Source organism: Convolutriloba macropyga, chromosome 10 (genome assembly GCF_964194025.1).
Source record: "Convolutriloba macropyga chromosome 10, txConMacr16.3, whole genome shotgun sequence".
NCBI lineage: Eukaryota > Metazoa > Xenacoelomorpha > Acoela > Convolutidae > Convolutriloba > Convolutriloba macropyga.
The window spans coordinates 53,611,895-53,618,990 of record NC_134477.1 but is presented as its reverse complement, the minus strand read 5'-3'; positions in this window follow the sequence as shown (position 1 = coordinate 53,618,990).

The following is a 7,096-nucleotide window of genomic DNA, read 5'->3' as shown; positions in this document are numbered from 1 at the left end:
TTCATACAAATTCCGGTTATTCTAGCAAAATTCTTTGTTTAGTTCTAAGAACATTGCCTACTTGATATTGGTTTTCCAAACTTCGCTGATACTTTCCAAAGAGGTTACGAATGGTTCCAGAGTTCCCTTTTTTCTCGAAAACCAAATTGAATTTCAACTGAGCAAGTCAAATTTTTTCATGAAAATTTGTCATGCATTTGTGGATAATTTTCCTAGAACTTTAGCTATTGCTGGTAATAGACTTATAGATCTGTAATTTTCTAAATCAACAAAACTTTCAGCATTATGCTTCTGTAGCACAATAGCTCTCTCTAAGCACTTCGGAAAAACTATTTTTCAAAAAATTGAATAATGGAATTGTAAGTGCTGGAGCTTGGTTTTCTTAAGTTGGAAACTATTAACTCAATCAGAGTCAAGACTGTACCTGTTTTTCAAAAAAGAATTAAATTTAGTTAAAAACTTTTTTTTCATTTGTTGCCGTCAAATCATGCTTTTCGAATTTTGTTTCACAGTAAGATTGCTCCCAACAGAGTTTAGTTTGTCAGCTAGAATTTTTCCAATAGAATGGAAAAACCCGAAAAAGATTTCTGTGTCTTCCAACGATAAACTCGTGTGCTTTTTTTAAATTTCTTTTCTCAAGTGTCTAGTGGTGTTGAGGAGGTATTTTGAGATAGTTCTTAAATTTGATATTAAACTAGTTGGTCGAAGTTTAGTCTTTTTCTGTTATCAAGGTTTGGCTTTATTTAACTTTTTTTTCTAATTTTGCAATTCTTGTTTTGTATTTAATTTTGCTAAAACCACTTTTTAAATGCTGAGTTTTTATTTTTCTTTTTGAAAATTTCCTACCAAAAAAAATTCAGTACAAAATAATCAGAAAATTAATTTTTCCAACAGATGTTTGTGCTAAGTGCCGCACATTTCCTAACAAAAGTTCGAGTGAGATTTTCTATAAAAAATTATTATATCTCAGATTGATGTATATATATATATATATATATATATATATATATATACATATATATATATATATATATATATATATATATATACACACATATATATATATATAAATATATATATATATATATATATATATATATATAGGTCAGTTTTTGAAGTTTTTATTATTTGAAGTCCAACCTTTGAGGAACTACAAACAACATTCATACTATACTTGGATTTCACCATCTGCCTAATGTATCCCAGACATGATATATTTGGTACGCTACATGAATAAAAAACGTCTTTCAAAACTTGCCGTTTTTTGCTTACGCAGTGGTCAGTGTTTCAGTCTCTTCAAACATTATGACCAAAATTGGATTAAACGTCAAGATTTTTAGGTAGCTTTGGATTTTTGCAGAAGAAGTGGCTGTACATGTGTTCGGTATAGTAAGACAATAAAGAAAATAGTTGGAATTTCGTTTTCAACGCAATGTATTTGTTCTTCCTTCAATTTCAACTGTTAGCAATTGACAGTTTTTGCTGCTTAACTATTGCACTTGCGCCTGTTCTCGCTTCCTCACAGTAATAACAACACCTCCTCTTTTTGAGTTTTCCCTATTACAGTTTATTTTTTTCTGGCATACATCAACCGAGATGCATTCACTATTATAGTTGTCTTGAAGCCAAGTTTTAGCCACGAATAAGACCGAAAATAATCTGTTCTGTTGTTTCAAAGAAAACGAAAATTATGTAAATTTTTGTATATTGATCTAATAGTTCGCAGTAAAATAATATTTTCCGAAATAAGAATTTGATGTTCTTGCATACTCTTATGCTGCCTATTTTCATACGTAGAAGTTTTCTCCATTAAAAATAAAGCCAAAAAGTACAAAAAAGTAGTTACTTTTTCTGGAATATGTCTGATGTTATCAACTTAAGCTAACATCTCACTTTTTCTGCATATCGCAAATATGGACTTAGGCCATTAACGAAGAAAGATGCCAAGAAAGATGTCAAACAACATTGACTGTGAATATCGCGAGACATTGGTGTTTCTGAAATATTTTTGTTTTCATAAGCCCTACTTCTTTTTGCTGCTGTTATGCGATCAAAAGAAATGGAATTTGCAAATAAATTTTATATGTTGATAGTTAAAACTTGTTTATAAGTGCTGTGGATATTGCAAGCAGAAAATAAAAATATTTTAAGGAAAAAACAATCAATATAATACACAAACAGTTTCATTGCAGTAAAATTAGCATTGATCTGCTTCCTGAAAACTATTATTTTCTGAATCATAGATTACTACTGCTACGTCTCAGAGGATTGCCAGTCTTACAGCATCGAAGTAACAAGGCCAAAAATTGAGTTAAGAGGAACGTTTTTGTAATGTCGCTCAATGCCTCTGCTGATCCATTGATTCGGGGGATAGTTTGCCTTGTCCATTCGCCATAACATCATTTTCAGTAGCTGAATTCAATTTTCTTTTATTCCTGTCAATATCGCGAATCACCAAGTTCTTAGTTTTCTTCAGGTCACTGACAAAATGGAACGATTGGCATTATATTTCATTTATCCATAACTGAGACAGCTCAATTTTTGCCTGATGAAATCATATCAAGTGCTGGACGTAATCATACCCATTTTTCGCTTCGCTGTTTATCTTGGCTTTATATTTGGGTAGTCTTTCATTGATGTGTCTTTTGAATTAGCGCTGAGGACTCTTTGTATGTCATTTGTTTATTCCGCTGCAATTCAAATTTTCAATGAGATAATTCTCAAAGAACTTGAGTGTATTTCACATCAAACGATTCGTAATTTGGATTGAAAAAAATCAGACAAATTTTGATTTTATATAATTTCTGATCTCTCAATTTCTCATTTGTCCTTTTTTGTTGCTTTTCCAGGTCACGAATTGTTGCCCTTGTTTTTTCTTTGTTAGAGTGGATTAAATTTGATACATCTTTCGACAATTGGTCAAAACATTTTTCAATCAAAAATTCATCACAGCTCATACCAGATGGCTCACCTTCAAAATCGTTACTTGATACTTCACCATTCATAATAACCTGTAAGTTTATATGAGCAAAAGTTTCATTGAGTAGAGTGTTTAAAGAGAAAAAAAAGCTATTTTGATTTAATTAAAGTAATCAATTTCTTACATGACTTGTTTTTTGCAGCCAAATAGCAAATGAATACGTATCAGTTTTTGTTTTTTACTGTTAAGTAATCGGAACTCTAGACAGTCAAGCAAACATTAGACTAGTATTTAACTTCGTAAAGAAATTTTGTATTAAACAAATGACAAAGTTAACTGACGCAATCAATTTTTATATGCCTTAGCTTGATTGTAGGAATAGAGATGAATACCCGACTGTCTGTTACGCTGCTCTGTTGGTTTTTAAAATGAAAAGAAGATTTAATTGAAAACTATTTGCCATTATTTGCATTTTATGCAAATTCCTCCTTGCAAAACGATGATAACCAGTTGCTGAAACCTGAGCTGAGCAGTATTTGCCAGTAGATAAGCAGGTTGAGAAAAATAATTTTTGGTGGGTAAAATTATCAAAAAATAAGTCTTTAGTTGTTGCACATCTGACCTTGCATTGAATTGAGTTGCATGTTTAATACTTTCAATTTAAGATTTGACTAGGGAAAAAATGTTTTGATAAAAGCCCAGCTTTGAGTGATGACAACTAGAGAGAATTGTCAACATTTTCTCTCAGAAAATAAAGACAAAACTTTTAGTTATTTTAATATTTTTCACCTGCCAAATAGTAACAATGTTTTTGCAAAGTGAGCGTAACAAATATCATAGGTTTGTTGAAGGCAATGAAGCTGTTTATTACTGTCGGGATATTAAAATAATGAAAAGATACAATATGAAAGCTGTTCTTCTAAATTTTTTATCAATTATAATAATTGTAAGTAAATTTTATTCAAAATTTTTTAAAATGAAAAGATATTTTTTGGACCGGCAGTTGCGGAGTTACAAATGACTATGTAGGAATACCTTTAAAGTGCAGTACAAACCAATCCAAACAGCCCTCTAAAATGCGAATCTATCATAGAGCAAGCTAAATATCAGTTGTAAAACTATCTCGTCACTTTAAAAACTTTCATGTTGTGCTATTTCCGGCAAGATTTGGGTTGTTTCTGCCTCCCTTTTTTCACCACAAGCTGGGATCCCGCATCGGTGGAGCTAAAGAACGTTTAAACCAATTATTGTAAACGTGTTGGTTTTCTTATGCAAAAATTTCCACTTAACAGTTTTGATTTTCGAGTGACTTTTACTAACTTACTTCATCGTTTTGCGTGACCTAAGTTTCTTTTTTTATTCACAAGTATCCTCAGCTTATCTCAAGTGGCAGCAGTTCACTATTTAAAGTTAACTGAAAAGTGCGCTCAAAATGTCAATTTGTTTAAGATTACATTTTTCATAGGTTATAGTGATATATAATAACCTGTAATGACGTCGTGAACTGGGTAGAATTGGAGAAATTTGTGTTCGATTCTAATTATTATCATTAAACCCGTAACTAATTATTATGTTTTCTTTTTGGAACCCGTTATATAATAAACGTCAGAACTTGAACTTTATGAAGAGCTAAATTTGTTGCCCATTGTTTCATTTTTTTCATAATTGATCTAAAATGGTTAATTTTGGTTGTTTTGAAAGTGTGACTTTTATATAGGAAATAAGCTGAAAGATGCTGTAAACTGTTTTGCGAAATGCTTTGCATTAAGCATTTTTATTCCGCACATTTAGCATCTCTATCTAAGTTTTCAAACATTGAGTTTTTTCAATTCATTCAACTTATTTAGTTGTTAAAAGTTATTTGAGAAAATCAGATTTTGCAAAGTTAATTTTACTTGAAAAAATTATTTTTTTAAATCCTTTTTTTGCATTTCATTTGCGCAAAAAGTAGCCCCTATAAAGGAACTAATTTATCAACTTTTCAATTTAAGTAAGTAATGCCAAAATTCAGCACCTTTAAACGTACTTTTTTTTAAATTTGAGTCAAATTTGGTTGAAAACTGAAGTAAAAAGAAGACGATTTAGAGGTACCATTTGAAAAAAAAAATTGTGGCAAGTTTATCGACGTGTGTTACAAGCTTCCATCTTTGATGGAACAATTTTTTTGGAAAATTGTGTCAGATATGATAACAAGTGTCAAACAACATTGTGTAAACAATAAGTGTACCAAATTTTATCCGTGGTAAGATCATGCTCGCGATATTTGACTGGAATGAAAACTATGTTGGCGATATTATCTTTTACTCAGCGTCAAACCCAAATAACAGTTGGCTCAACTGGTTCTCTTCAGCCGCCAATCCGTATTCAAAGTTCTTCAGATCCTCCGATTCTACTGAAGTTCAGTTCAACCAAAATTTTGGCTTACTGGGTCGAGTTTTGAACATTACTTCGACGAAGGTGTCATTGGCATATGAATCTGCAAATCATCATGGTGGAACAAATCCGCCCTCCGGTGGAGGATTTCCGATTTGGGGCCCATGTGGACAAACAGGGTGGCTTCGAATGTTCTGCTGGAGTGGTGGATATTATTGCGACTATTTTCAAGGTGTGAAAGTGGAACAATGCGGCCTGGAATACAGTGTGACTGGACATAAGGCATATTTTGGCTTCAAACGGGCATTTAAAGTGGCTTCCAAGATCGAAATATACACTTTGGATTAAAAGACTTCGATTAATATTTTGATACCCGGGCCAAAGATTAATCAAAATAATTATGAAAACTCAGCGGTCAAAAAATTCTATTGATCTCACCCGAAAAAATTGTAAACAAATTTGCGGTTACTTTATGTAATTTTTTGTAATTTTTCTCGGTAAATTTTTGTACTTGCACTGATTTCATCACGTCTCATTGATTGATTTAGTGCGCTTTTGGCAGGCGAATTTATGTAGTTTCACCACTAAGTTAAGCTGTGTGAAGTTTTTGAAACTTGAACGATAGATATCATTGATTTTTTTGCCTCACCTCGGATTTAATGGTTTTTCTGCATAATTGGACAACCGCCTACATCCACTGTTACAAAATTTTACAAACTTTAATTGTCACAACTACTTGGCCCGGATATATGTTTGTATAAATATATATAAAATATAATGTATAAATATCTATCTATCTATACACTCACATATATATATATATATATATATATATATATATATATATATAATCATAAAATGCATATTGTGTTGTGCAAACAAAATTACAAAATGTTATGTAGAATGTGTGTGTGTTATCTCGGGTTTCTGATCGCGTGTGTGTTGTGTATTTGTGTGTTTGTGATCGTGTATGTTGGTGTGTCTGTCTCTCTTTGTGATCGAGTGTGTGGGTGTGTCTATCTGTCTCTGTGTGACAGTTTGTGTGCGTGTCTTTGTGTTCAAATTTTATCAATAATTTACACTGTACTTCATTAGATGGGAAATATCGGATTTCTCAAATAATATTTTTTCTTTTTGTCACATTTTCCATTACCATGTTTTAAAATTAGGGCTGTAAGCATGCTTGGAAATCGGCAACAGTGAATTTAATTTACGCGATTTGCCTTTTTCGGCTTGTAGTGACCATAATTTGTAACCATGTTCCCCGCAGTAAATACCTTAGTTCCAGGCGTCATCTGTGCCTACGGTCGCACTACCTATTAGCTAAGATCGGGCCAATTAGACCAAAATAAAGGAAAGCCAAATTGGTGACCAATTTCAAAAATGTCTCTCGATACTAATTGTGGAATAGGAATGACAATTAGCAGTTTTGCGATTACCAGTATCACTGTTCACAAGATCCACAACGTCTTTGTATTTGGTCTCAAGTAATTACTAATAAAATTTGGACAAAAAAGATTTGGCTAATTACATGCCCAAAATCGTGGAATTAGGTTAATTCATTGTCAACACTCGTAACAAAGTTTAAGCTCTTTTCCCTAGACCTAAATGTAAACCTTTTTTCTAGATTTGAGTAACATATTTTCAACGCGGAAAATGGTGGCTAGAAATAAAAATTGTTTATCAAAGATTATCACCCGTTTCCAAAATGCCATTTTTTTTGAAATTTGGCCTTGGCTTTTTGGAGATTGACCACGTAATATTGTCATATTTCTGAGTTATCGCCGAGGCAAGTTCAGTAAT